Source organism: Sus scrofa, chromosome 1, assembly GCF_054392235.1.
Source record: "Sus scrofa isolate SSC_HxYL_T2T_F1_AM1 chromosome 1, Sscrofa_HxYL_maternal_Yorkshire_Landrace_v2.0, whole genome shotgun sequence".
NCBI classification, from domain to species: domain Eukaryota; kingdom Metazoa; phylum Chordata; class Mammalia; order Artiodactyla; family Suidae; genus Sus; species Sus scrofa.
Genome location: NC_139383.1, coordinates 260,391,941 through 260,405,857, shown reverse-complemented (window position 1 = coordinate 260,405,857; position 13,917 = coordinate 260,391,941). Strand labels below are relative to the sequence as shown.

The following is a 13,917-nucleotide window of genomic DNA, read 5'->3' as shown; positions in this document are numbered from 1 at the left end:
CATTGGCTGTAGGTGCGTGGGTTTAATTCTGGGCTTTCTCACCTGTTCCACTGATCTCTCTTTGTGCCAGTACCATATTGTTTTGATGATTGTTTCTTTGTAGTATAGTCTGAAGTCCGGGAGCCTGATTCCTCCAGTTCCATTTTTCTTTTTCAGGATGTCTTTGGGTCTTCTGGGTCTTTTGTGCTGCCCAACAAACTTTAAAATATTTTGTTTGAGTTCTGTGAAAAATGTCCTTGGTAATTTGATAGGGATTGCATTGAATCTGTAGATTGCCTTAGGTAGTATAGTCATTTTGATAATATTGACTCTTCCAGTCCACGAGCATGGTATATCTTTCCATCTATTTGTGTCATCTTTGATTTCGTTCATCAGTGTCTTATTATAATTGTTATTTTTAAAGGAAGCAATGTAATTGCCCCAATATAGGGTAGTGATTCAATCTTAGGTAGTATCAATAGGATGTAGTCATTATGGTATCTACAAACATTGTTTAATAATGTAAGAAAATAATTATTGGGTACTCACTTTGTTCTACACATTTCTTGTCTATAATTTTTCAAATTTTCTATGATGAACATTTATGATCATAGTAGTACCATACCCTTTTCCTTTTAAAGTTTTACTTCCTATTTTCTACAAAGAAATTTGTTAACTGAATCTTGAGGATTTAAGGTGTTAGTTAGTAATGTTTGATTGAGAATAATTCTGTTAAGAAATTTATTATATTTCATTTACATGCCATTCAGGCAATTTGTTAAATAAAAATGAGAAAGCTTTTTTTAAATTGTTTAATAGATCTCACTCTGCCTGGCAGTGCTTTAGCCATTCCAATTACTTTATTCATTTTATTATTTATTTATTTATTTATTTATTTATTTTTGTCTTTTTGCCTTTTCTAGGTCCGCTCCTGCAGCGTATGGAGGTTCCCAGGCTAGGGGTCTAATCAGAGCTGTAGCCACTGGCCTACGCCATAGCCACAGCAACGTGTGATCCTATCCGTGTCTGCAGCCTACACCACAGCTCTCGGCAACACCAGATCCTTAATCTACTGAGCAAGGCCAGGGACCGAACCCACAACCTCATGGTTCCTAGTCAGATTGGTTAACCACCCGGCCACGATGGGAACTCCCTACTTTATTTGTTTTAAAGCCAGAGACGTATTTTTCAGATGTCACTTCAAATTGCACTCCTTCCTACTTCCCTTTAATCTCCTTTCCTTAATCTCTGTAAATCAACTATGCTTTAATTTCTTTTACCTACATGTAACAACATTTGTGCAAAAGCCAGTTAATTCATTGGCTCGAAGCAATTGCCACACCCAGAGAGAATCCGTCTAGGCCTCCAGTTTTTTCGAAGCCTTGTCGCAAATGTGGAGGGTTTGTGCGAAAAGACCAGGCAGATCAGATTTGGATGACATTTTTCCAGGGTAGCTTGATGGCTAGGGCAAGAGAGTAGAAGGGGCAAGGGAGTGATTGTGAAGTATATCATGGACACTCTCCTGGGGTCGAAGAAAGTGAGAATATGATAGAAATGATGGAATGTAACAAATTTGTGAACCCAGTTGATTGGAGCTCTTAATTGAGTCCAAGAACTGTTGATGTGGTCATTGTAGAGTATGTAAGCTGGTAAGATAGGAGGTAGACATCCAAGAATGGGCTAAGAAGAGAAATTCCACACTGGCATGGTATTGGTGTATAAAGTCCAAGGTGTAACTAAAGATAACAGGGAGAGGCTAGGCAATGGGTGAGTAAATCTACATGGATGAGTAAGAGTCACCAAGATTCTTATCAAGATGTTAAGAGAAGTGGTGAGAGAAAAAGAGTCACCAAGTTCTAAACTCTTTAGTGAAGGAGGAGTCCAATAGTGAGGTGAGTCTAATGATAAATCCTTCAATGGAGCTGAGTTTTTTGTTTTTTATTTTTGTTTTGGAGTAGGAATTAGAGAGTAGGGAGGAGAAATGATTTGGAGGCACCGAAGGGGATCAAGGAAGACATTACCCCCATTAGATAAAATATACCTTATAACTCACTTAACTCTAGGGACTTAAGGCTGGCAGCTTTTCTCCTTAGTTCTCATTCATGCTTTTTACCTTTTCATTGTACGTAGTTTTCATCTTGATAGTATATATCTGTTTTCCTTCTGGATTCTAAATTCTACTGTGGGCAAGGTCCCTCAGTGTCTGCCCAGCATAAATGCTAAATGAATGTCAGATAAAGAACACATTTGATTGAAATGTGCTTTGGGAGCTTTCAGGATTTTAGTTTTTCACAAATTGGGGAACAAATTCTCTTTGGAAATCCATTTCCTCAGATTCTCAGATGGCCTCATGAACTTCCTCTGGGTTTTGAGTCTTGCATTAGTTTTGGCTTGGAATTCCTCGTGTGGGCAGCTAGTTTTCCATCAACATTTCTTTTCCTCAAATAGCCTCTCTCATGTACCCTCCATCATTACCTGGTCTCTGGTATCCCTCAGGGAAGAATCAGGTTCCCTGCTCTGTACCCTCTACACATGCAGGCTCACTTGTCTTCTGAAATGTGCATGCATGGTAATATGCAACAGACTTCCCTTGAATGGAATTTTATTTTGAGTCCTGGCTCACCTAGCTGTCAGAGTTATAGAAAAACATTAACACATGAAGAAATTAAGGATCAGAAAGATTGAAAAATATCCCCAGATCTTAAAACTCAGTAAATATAAAAAACCAGAGTGGTGAGATTATAAAATTTGGGCCTTCTCTATTGCCTTAAAATATTTCTCAAAAGTTTTCTATCAGTTGGCTTTAGGGGAGATACTTTCCTCTTAATTCTAATGAAGTATCGAGGTGTGGGTGTTGGTTCATTATTTTAATTCCTGTTCAACTCAAATGGAGGCTATATATAAGAATGACAGTAACAAATCAAGCCCTATGCATCACTAACCTGTACTCTTCCTGTTAATAGAATGTGTTTTTAAAATTATATGACCACTGTTTTATCTTGGGCCAGCCCCTAACATTATTTCCATTGTAAATAATGATCCAAATGCTCAGTGTTTGGGAGGAAACACCTTTCTGCATAGCTCAGTCATGTGGTGATGGGCAATTGGGATAACTGTGACTTCATTGCAGTCATGAGTTAGGCAACCAGGAGATCACATGTAGGGCATAGGGTGATCTGCCTAGCATAAGCCATTGTCTATAAGCTATTTCTCTGTAGAACTAGAGGTTTTCAAGTAGTAAACCTGTGTATGCTATGTCATGGTGCTATGTAATGGGACGGGAAAAGAGGCAACTCATTTAAAGTAGAAAGGCCATGAGATTTGGAATCAAATAATGTGGATTAGAATTATGGCCCTGAAAGTTTCTGCCTAAGATTCTCTTAGCATCAGAATTCTCAACAATAAAATGTGGCTCTGATATCCCCTTTTCAGGTCAACGGTGAAACATATGGAGTACCTGTCTATAGGCTCCTAAAACATTGCTTTTCTAAAAAGTTTTTTAGTGACTTAAAATCTTAGTATTCGTTTCATAAGTGACTTGGGACAAGTAACATTTTAAATTATAACTTCCTTTCAGTACAATATTTTTATATATTAAAGTAAGGACTGGCATGGCTATTTGAATGAATATGTTTTTCCTTATGTTTTACATATTTTGTAGGGTTCTAGATTTTGGGTTCAGTTTTTTTTCCAGCAAAGAAACACAATGCTATTCCTAATATGGTTTTTTATACCTTAACACAGTAGGCAAGAACAGATATTTAGTGAAAGTCAGTGTTCTTAAGAAATCAGAGTATAAGTAAACATTGTTTTCTTACCATTACTCATAAAATAAGAACTCCTCACAGAAGGTACAAAGGATTTTCAGGTCCATTATCTTCTTAGAGCTAAATCCTCAATACTTCTGAGAGGTAGGAGGCTTAGCATTTGCTGTTGCTCTTAATCTTGATCTGATATTTGAGATATTTAAAAATGTATTTATATTTTCATGAATTCATTGAAAAATATGGTTCTTGGCTTTTTTTGTGGACAAAATGGACCACTTGCATTATTATCTTCATTATAATTCTCTACTCTTTGCCAGTGTTCAAGTTGCCGTCTACATACACGTCTATAAATCTCATTCATCAACTCAAAATAATAGTGTTTATGTTGCCTGGAGCGGCCGTTGGGTTTAGATGGAAAGCTAACAAATGCCCTTTCATCCTCTGCAGTGTCACTGAACAACTGTCAAAATATTAGTATCCAAACCTGCGAGATCCAAAGGCAAGTTCTTGTTTTGTGAAAGGAGAAATATAATGAAAAGAAAACAAACTGTGGAGTTCACCTGAGCCAAGCAGCGCTCCATCCTGTTTATTATTTGCAGAGTGCTGCTGTTATTTCAACCATGTTGTCACTTTGAATGTGTTGCTGCAGTAGTGCTGTGGCCATCAAAATTCTCACCACTACTATGTGACTTATAATTGTAGCCCCATGCCAGGGATGGGCTTTCTGGCCATTGCTGGTGACATAATATGCAGGGAATGAAAAAGAGCCTCCAGATTAGCTGTGTGTGTAAGTATGTGTGTGCCTGTATGGTTGGTTAGATGGGAGGAGGGTCCACAGTACTATTTAGTTTCAAGTAATTTATTTCATAATTTCAGTGTTGGGGGAATGTTTAAATGCCATCACTAATCAATGCTTATCTACTTCAGCTTTGAAATATTATACAAATTATATATTCACCTATAAACCAAATAGAAACAACAGTATCAACTATAATTTCACCACTCAGGGATAAGTATAGTTAGAATTAGGTGTCTAGCTGTCCAGAATCTTTCTGTGAATGCTATTGCACTATACCTCAATGTTTACTTAGCAATATATTAAGTATATAAATACATATACTTAATGATTTTTATAATGTTCCATTGTATGGGTTTACTATACTTTTTGTAACATCCTCTATTGTTGGATTTTGGTTTATTCCTATTTTTTGCTATTATAAATTATGTTAAATGAACATCCTTATACATACATCCTTTCACACCCAGCTCATCTTTGAAAACCTCCAGTGTTGGGAAATGGCCTACTGCCATTGACTCACCCACTGCAGTTCTCACTAGGATATGCGTTCTAGAAATTGGACCCTTAACTGAATCTACATGATATAGGGTCTCTGTACACAATGCATCCCTATCACAATGTGTTTCCAAGATTCTTCTGTCTCTTCATATTCTCTAATATCACCAACCACATACTTCCCATTGTGGCTTCCTCTATCAGACTATGGTTGCTCAGTCCTCCCAGGCTGAAGGATTATTTATGATGTCAACAAGGTCACACAATGTCAGAAGTCTTCCTACTATCTATAATTATTGGCTTGTCATCTTCTTTCCAACCGAATAGTTTATTGCTCTTATCAATGATTATGTCCATGTAAGTGACAATGAAAAATGGTTAAAAAAAAACTGAGTTACAAATACAGACTTAACTATGTATTAAAGGGTACTGAGCCCCTGATAGGTAAGGGCTCCTAGAAGGTGGCAGGTTGAACAGAGAACCTCTGAGAGCATCTCTGAGAATTCACAAGATGTCCTGCTTATTAGGAAGTCAGGGGGCAAGTTCTTGAATGAATGCTAGGAAACAGAAGGAGTCTATGTAGCTGGACCATCTGTTAGGGCTTTAGTGTAGGTTCTGAATATCTGACAAGAAAGTAGTTTGCACAGTGGACTGCTCTGTATTTTCTGTCTAACTCACCCTGGCCAACTTCTAGCTTATAGGAGTAGGTCCAAGCAGATCACTTCTCTGGGGCAAAATTAGTGATCTTGGCTGATCCAGGTGGTTAAGCATGGAGAGGAGGGCAGGAACTTCATTAATGAGCATGTAGTCTAGGCAAGCCATGTATAGGGCCAATCCAGCTGAAGCCATCCTGGTTATCTGTTAATCATCACGTTTGTTTTCCTTGTCTATTTTCTTGAAGGAGTCTTTTTTCTTTTCTTTTCTTTTCTTTTCTTTCCTTTCCTTTCCTTTCCTTTCCTTTCCTTTCCTTTTCTCTCTCCTTCCTTCCTTCCTTCCTTCCTTCCTTCCTTCCTTACCTTCCTTCCTTCCCTCCTTCTTTCTTTCTTCCTTCCTTCCTTTCTTTCTTTCTTCCTTCCTTTCTTTCTTTCTTCCTTCCTTCCTTCCTTCCTTCCTTCCTTCCTTCCTTCCTTCCTTCCTTTCTTTCTTTCTTTCTTTCTTTCTTTCTTTCTTTCTTTCTTTCTTTCTTTCTTTCTTTCTTTCTTTCTTTCTTCCTCTCTCTCTCTCTTTTTTTTTAATTTGACTTTTTAGGACCGCACCTGTGGCACATGGAAATTCCTAGGCTGGGGCTGAATTGGAGCTGTGGCTGCTGGTCTACACCACAGCCACGGCAGTGCTAGATCTGTGTCTGCAACCTATACCACAGCTCACAGCAGTGCCAGATTGATAACCCACTGAGGAAGGGCAGGGATCAAACCTATGTCCTCATGGATATTAGTCGGGTTTGTTACTCCTGCACCACCATGGGAACTCCTTGAAGGAGTCTTAAGATGTGGGCAAATTTGTAATTTCATTGCAATTTAACAACCAACAGGAGAAATAAATCTAGAAAATCTAGAATTATTCTTATATAGCTTTTGCGTTCCACAGTGGGTCAAAATTGCTGTCCCACTGTGTGCACATGGACACACACACACAGAGGCATAAAAAGAGGCCATGGTAGATAAATCACACATGTTGCAGAGCACACTCAAGTCCTGGTTAAGGGTAGACTTCCCTTTGATACAACCTGCTTGATAGCCTTTGTTGGCTGAAGCATAAAACAGCACCTAGAGCATGTGAAAAAATACACATAGGATACTGTCCGATAATTACATATATATTCATTGATTTTTAGAAAGTATTTTAGAGACAAAGAGTTTTATTTGACTAGTACTGTTTAGGAATAGTGTGAAATGGACTGGGTATATTATGTTAAAACTATCCTCCTGCACTAATTGGTCCTAGTTTTTTCCTCTTGGCAGTGCTCATGATCTGCCCATGATTGATTGTCAGAGGTTAGAAATGGTTGCTGGATATTCTCCTGTATGGAGGTCATAGCTGTGTTTTAGTTTCAGTCAGTATTGTATTTCAAGTGCCGTATGTAAATGTGTAGCTCTCCATATCCTGGTATCCAGAAGGGCAGTAGATTATCAGCAGAGAGGGCACTGTCATTCTGAAGTGGTGAGTGTAGGGGTGGGAAGTGGTACAGAAAGGCAAATAAAGAAGGGAGGCAGTCGACAAAAAGGAAATGACCCTAGACTGGGACCCTGTCCTGTCTTTTTATTCCACCTACTCCAAAAAGAAGCAGCCAAGGCATTCACCATTTGGTGTCATGCTTGGACAGCTCATCCTCTCTCATTACATGATGTTTTTACACACAGGTGTGTTAGGAAGCCAATAGCTAGAATGTGAGACTCAGCATTAAATAGATGATATCTCTGGATCAAACCTTCATTTTATAGATGAGAAATCTGAAACCTAGAGAGGGGATGGGGTGTGCTTGAGGTCACTCAGTAAAATAAAAGGAGACCTCAGCTCTCCTGTTTTCTAGGTTGATGTTGTTTTCAAGGTGAAGTCTTTGGGAACAGTGTGAAATGAAGCAGTGGTTAGCAGCTGCATTTGGTGACTGATAACGTCCAAAAACCATCCTAAACAAGGAACTGCTTAGATAATTGCACAGGAGATGGCACATTGGAATTCCTTTATTCTAAAAACTATGCATTTCTTTCTTTCCTTTCCTTTCTTTCTTTCTTCTTTTTTTTTTTTTTTTTTTTTTTTTGCGTTTGCCATTTCGATTTATGGTTTGGCTTTTGGTCTAGCAGGCAGCAAGATGTATGGTTGTTTTGCTAGGTTATTAAATACCTCCCTTCACTCCCTTCTGAAGAGAATTTTCTGCTAATTCCTTTGTGGAATGTTTTTTGTCATTTATTACAAAAAGCAGGTACACAAATTATAGAATCTCGAACAAACCTCCTTGGTCCCATCAACATTTGAGTAACAATGCCCTTAAGCAATGGTTTACCAGGAGATTTTGATGCTGTTCCTGTTATGTTCTGAGAAATTGTTCTTATAACCCCCTTTTGGGGGCTGTGGAAACTGAGGCTTATGAAAGGAATTCATGTGTTTGGAGCATTCGTACGGATTGTCTGCTACTCAAGGTTCAGAGAGGAAGCAGTAGGACCAGGGGGCTCCACTTACCCCACCTACTGCATTCCCATTTCGAGTCCCCCATTCAGGGCACATCTAAAATCACATCCAGTTCTTCCTTTATCTCCTTTCTGTTTAGCGAACCTATTCACTTCACTTCCCATGTATTCAACATCAGTTGTCCAGCTTGGGCTGTTGCCAGGCTTGATCAACCTCATTTCACATTTTCATAAATCATAGGCAATTAACTAGGGCCTTGGCATTCTGTGATTATATCAGCTATTTGGAGAGTTTATTTCCTTAGTTGTTTGTGTTTCCCCCTTAATATTTGAATTGAATTTATCTCCCATTTTATCATACTTTCATTATAGTGCCATTTAAAAACTAAAACCATACTTGAGTCAGTTTTTAAGACAGCTATCTGAGGTTGGAGACATGATTTTGTTTCTCAGTTCTTCCTCTCTTCGTATTTGTGACATTGGCTAATTCTAGTTCCCACTTTGGGCTTTAATTTCTTCACTTGTAATATTAGGGTCTTGGACTAGATGACCTCTAAGGGCTCTTACTGGTCTGAAATGCTTTACTTGCATCTTCCCTCCTCTCCCCTCCCCTCCCCTTCCCTTCCTTCCTTCCTACCTTCCTTCTTTCCTTTTGAAATCAATCAGTTGGCCTTTAGTATCTAAACTAAAGTTTATGGTAAGCACTTTTGGTCTAGGAAATTTTTAGCAGAATTTGATTATCTTGTTTTAGATTGAAGAATGTGGGAACCAGGTGAATCTGGCCAGAATGGCTTCAGTTTGGAATAATCTCTACATGGTATCTGGGTTTTTCAGAAATTGTTCAGGCAAAGCTCTCTCAGCTCCAGATCCCTGGAAACATTGTGTCAAGCGCTGCAGTCTCCTGCACTACTTAGTGTCCTGATTTGACAGGCTAGGAATACGGATGCTTTCACTATGTCACAAAATTCTTAGCAAACAGTTAATGGTAGAATTGCAGAGTTTTTACTAGGTTTTTTTTTTTTTTTTTGGTGTCGGGGAGGGGGGGTTACACCCATGGAAGTTCCCTGGCCAGGAAACGAACCCAAGCCTCAGTAGTGACAATGCCAAATCCTTAACTGCTAGGCCACCAGGGAACTCTAATTGTTTCTTAAAAGAGCATGATTTATAGCTTCATAGATTATGAACTCTGTGAGGAAAACTTCATATCCTCATTTTACAGAGGGCGTAGCTGAGATCTGGAGAATAAGTGAGAAAGCTGTCATGGCCTGATTCCATCTCTCTTCCTCCATTTGAAACTTGCCATTTTAGGTTAAGTTTATGGAGTTTAACCCTGTACCAAGACTCTGAGTCACATAGGTGCCTTTCCCTTTATGGAGTCAGAGACAGAATTCTAGTTAAAATCCTATTAATCTGAGAAGTGGCATTCATCTTCTCAAGCAGTCTTTTTTTCACACCAGGCTCCATTTGCAGGAAAACAGTTGGCCTCAGGTGCCATGGGGCAATTTTGCCATTGCCCCAGATAGTATCCAAACTCTATAGCCTGGCATTCAAGGCTGTTCAAGCTTGAGTTACAACCTATTTAACTTAACCATGTTTAAGTTTGGCCAGCTCCTGGTTCTAAGCCCTTCTAGACTGTTCTTGATCTGCTATAATTTACTGTAGTATCCAGTTGACATTTGACTCTGTCTCTAGTAATTATCCCATCCTAACATATCACATTCTATGTGAATACTTGGTATCCCCAGTTTATCTCTTATTTTATTTCGAGGACTTGGCCTAGAGTTTGCTTCACATTCTTTAGCTTCTTTTCCAGAGAAAGATACCCTTATTGGCCTTTTAGAACTCACCCTCTGATTCCAAGTTGTTGTCTGGCACCCACAGTAGCCTTCTAGGTCACCTGTTGGTGTGGTCCAGGAGTAGGAGGGAATTCAGGACAGCTGTCATAGGGTCCGCGAGTACCTCTTCTTTGTCAGGCCTTGAGCTAAGTTGAGGATATAGACATGGACCAGACATTCTCCTGCCCTAAAGGAGCCTAGGACGTGATAGAGAAGAAAACTTTCTAAATAAAGATACTAATAGGTTGTGGGTGGTATGAGAGAAATCCATATGGAGTAAGTGAGGGATAGAGAGAAGCGGCAAGTCAGCTGTGCCGGGGTTGTGGGATGGTTGGGGAAGACTTTAGAGATAAGGTGCAGAGTCCCCAGGCACATCTCATGTGAGGAAAGAATGCATCATATAGAACCAGATTTCCTCCCTGGGACCAGGGAATAGATTCTCTGGAAAAGACAAGTCAATGGTTTATTAATTGGGCCTCAGCAGACAGAATAATGTGAGGAAAAGATCCGAGTCTCTTGGGTAGAAATCTTTGACATTTGGGATCCAGCGTTCTCTGTGGCCTGGCTATTGGTCTAATCTGGTCTTCTTCAGAGAGGCAAAGTCCCCAGCAGCGGTCACAGTGGAAATGCTAAATGTGGAAGGCTCACAGAACAAGACTTGTTTTATCTGGCTGAAATGAGAGGGAAATGGCTCTTGATATGACCTTTTTTCCATGTGGGGTTGCCTTTTAGACTTGGAAAAGCTGGCTCAGAAACAAAATGCCAAATGAAATGATAAATCTAGAACATCAGTGGATAGTAGTTTCCCCAAGACTGTTCTTTTTCATGTGTCTTATCTGTGAAAGGCGTGGTCGAGTGTCTGCCCCGTCTCCATCTGCAGTTCAGATGCAGTGGGTGTTGCACTGCCTGGCTCCCTGAGAGGGGTGTTTCGTTGGACGCGTTTTTCCATGGTGACATTGGTAGCGGGACGCAGTATCCCTGCAGGAAGTGGAGTGGTGAGAGGAATGGAAAAGAACAGTGTTTTCCCACAGGACCATTACCTTATGGAAACCCTGACGCTGATTTGCAAATATCTCTTTTCTCTGACTACCTAGGGCTTTTATTAACATCAGATACCAGTGGTGTTTATGATTCAGAGTTGATGAAATAAAACTACTTTCAATTAAAATATGCATGAGTTAATCTCAGGGTCATAATGTTGGGTGAAAAATAAAAGGCATGGAAGAATACAGACAGTATGATTTCAGTTATATAAAGGTAAAAATAGGTAACTGTGCCTGCGTTTATGGTATAAAGCAGACATATGTATACAACTATAAAATTGAGCAAGGAAATGAAAAACACAAAATTTGAGAAGGTGAATACTAATTTTTATGGAGAAGGAATATTGGGGGCATGGATGGGGCACCCATAAGGGATTTCAAAGTAATGATAATATTCTTTTTTTAACAAGACAAGTGAGAATAGAGGTATTCATTAGAGTAATTCTTTATATGTTATATATTTTATGACTATTACTTATATTTACCATACTTAGTTAAACAATTAAACTGAACACTTCTATCAGGGGTAGGCAGTAGATGTATGGGGAGAGAGGTAAGTGTGTGGCTGATACCCTTTCATTTGAAGGAAGGACATCTTATTGGTTGCCAGCTTACTGTGACCCTGCTTTCTTTATATCAGCAATTGCTTTATACTGTGAATAAAAACCCACATGTGAAAACTGACCCTGGGACCCCTCTTGAATCAAAAGTTTTTTTTCTCTTCCTGACATAGGAAGTAGGAATGAAATGATACAGGGTTAAAAAAAAAAAAAAAAAAGAAAGCAAGGTACAAAACTGCACAGTGGAAGTTCCCATTGCGGCTCAGCAGTAATGAGCTCTACTAGTATCCATGAGGATGCAGGTTTAATCCCTGGCCTTGCTCAGTGGCTTTAGGATCTGGTGTTGCTGTAAGCTGTGGTGTAGCCAGCAGCTACAGCTTCAAACTAGTCCCTAGCCTGGGAACCTCCATATGCTGCAGGTGTGGCCCTGAAAAAAAAAAAAAAAAAAAAAAAAAAAAAGGCAGGGAAAAAAAAAGCAACCGCACAGAGTTTCATTCTGATGTTAAAAATTTTATTTCTGCTCTCACAGGTTAAAAAGGTTTGGAAAGTGTCTGTTTAAATATGTAAAAGAGCTATCTCTTGAATGACATCTCTTTAAGAGAAAAGACAGGTTTTACAAGCAGCTGTCCTGTTGGTCTGTTTCACTTCCTCCCTTTCTGGTATGGTGGATCCATCCTTTCCACCATTCTGTGCTGCCCAATGGGAATGCTACTTTCTTCTCTTTGTGTTTTAATTGTCTACAGAAGATTCTCCTTTCTGTTTTCCAAAAATGGTGAAAATTCAGTTTGATCTCTGGAGCATGTTGGTGACTCCAGGAGCCAGGAGACCAGCCCAGGAGTGATGAAATACATAGACTGGATGGAGGATTGTCATGGGGAATCCAGTAGATGTGGTCCTGGCAAGCACAGTATAGGCCACTAGTATAGCTCTCTTCCTACCTCTTCCCTCTTTCTTTTTCAACCTACTTCGTTGTCTGAGGTTAAGTTTCCTGAGAAGCAAGCTGAAACTTAGATTAGTGTACACTTAGAGAGTATCCCTGGGACCAACATTTGGGAAAGGGAAGGGAAGGGAGACAGGGGTTGGGGGAGATGGGAGGATGGAGGGCAGAATTGGGTGGAGGGAGAACTCAGGCCAGGGTGTAATCTCAGTGAAAGCCTCAGCAGACCCTGGAGGGTGTCATAAGGATGAGATAATACCTTTTAGAGCTGTTTCAAGTTAGGGTGATAGGACTGGACCTTTATATCCCACATCAATTAGTTATTGGATGCTAGCCACCTCAGGTGATACACATGACCTTGTATGAGGGGACATTTCCTCAACTGGGGCAGTCCCCAAGGTGGGGGGTTAGCTGACAGCATTCTCAGCTTCATTACAAATTCTTCATCCTTGAAGTGGGATCTGAGGGGCACGTTACACCATATTTCCATTCTGCAATCAGTTTTTTTGTTGTTTTGTTTGTTTGTTTTTTGGCTGCAGTCTGGCAGTGACTTGATGTGGGATCTCAGTTCCCAGGCCAGGGATTGAACCTGGGCCACAGGGATGAAAGCACTGAGTCCTAACCACTAGACCACCAGGGAGCTTCCAGCCATCAGATTATATTTTATTAAAACACGAGTTTAATAATATAACCTGCTACTCAGAATTGTTCTGTGGCTTTTCATTGCCCACAGGAAAAGGATCAGACTCTAACCTTGACATTTAAGGCTTTTTATAATCTGATTCTAGTTCTTTCTTTCTGACGATATTCACCACCTTTGTCCATGGCCTAAGAAAATCACACAGCGTTCCAGCTACATCAACATTTTCACATGCCGAATATACACCTTTAAATACCTTGTTTTCTCTGGCTGGAATATCTTCACGCTCTCCAACTCTTTCTCAGTCTTCAAAGTCAAGCTCAAATGTCCCTTTGTCTATAATGTCTCCAGGCAGCCTTTCCTTTCTATGGGCTCTCACATCCTTTTTTCCTTCCCTTTTCCTTTGTCTACTCATATTATTTTCCCTCTCCTTTTCTTCTCTTCTCTTCTTACTTTTGCTTCTCAGTCTTGTTCTTGCACAGCTCTTCCCCCATTTTCTCTGCTCTCTCTCAAATTCATTATGTAGGCCTTTATTATATCACTTATCCCAGCATGCTCAAATTATTTGACTAAGAATAGCTGGCACATCAACATCAGTGTCACAGGGCCTCTTGCTTTGTCAGCTTTTCTTAGAAATGGTATCAGAGTTGCTCCAAATGCTTTCTACCTCAAGTAAAAGGCAACTCGTTTGTAGTTATTTATTCGTGTATCTGATTAATCCAGTAGACTGAGGGCAG

At 39.7% G+C, this 13,917-nt stretch overlaps 1 protein-coding gene and 1 non-coding gene across 11 annotated transcripts in view; one reads left to right on the top strand and one right to left on the bottom strand.

Annotated features, from left to right (window-relative positions):
• LOC146407135 (uncharacterized) overlaps nt 1–13,917 on the top strand; it is a 975,296-nt gene that overhangs the window by 339,161 nt on the left and 622,218 nt on the right. The window lies entirely within an intron of this gene.
• Nucleotides 13,109–13,180, bottom strand: TRNAE-UUC (transfer RNA glutamic acid (anticodon UUC)). The gene has a single exon. It is a non-coding gene; the product is annotated as a tRNA-Glu (tRNA).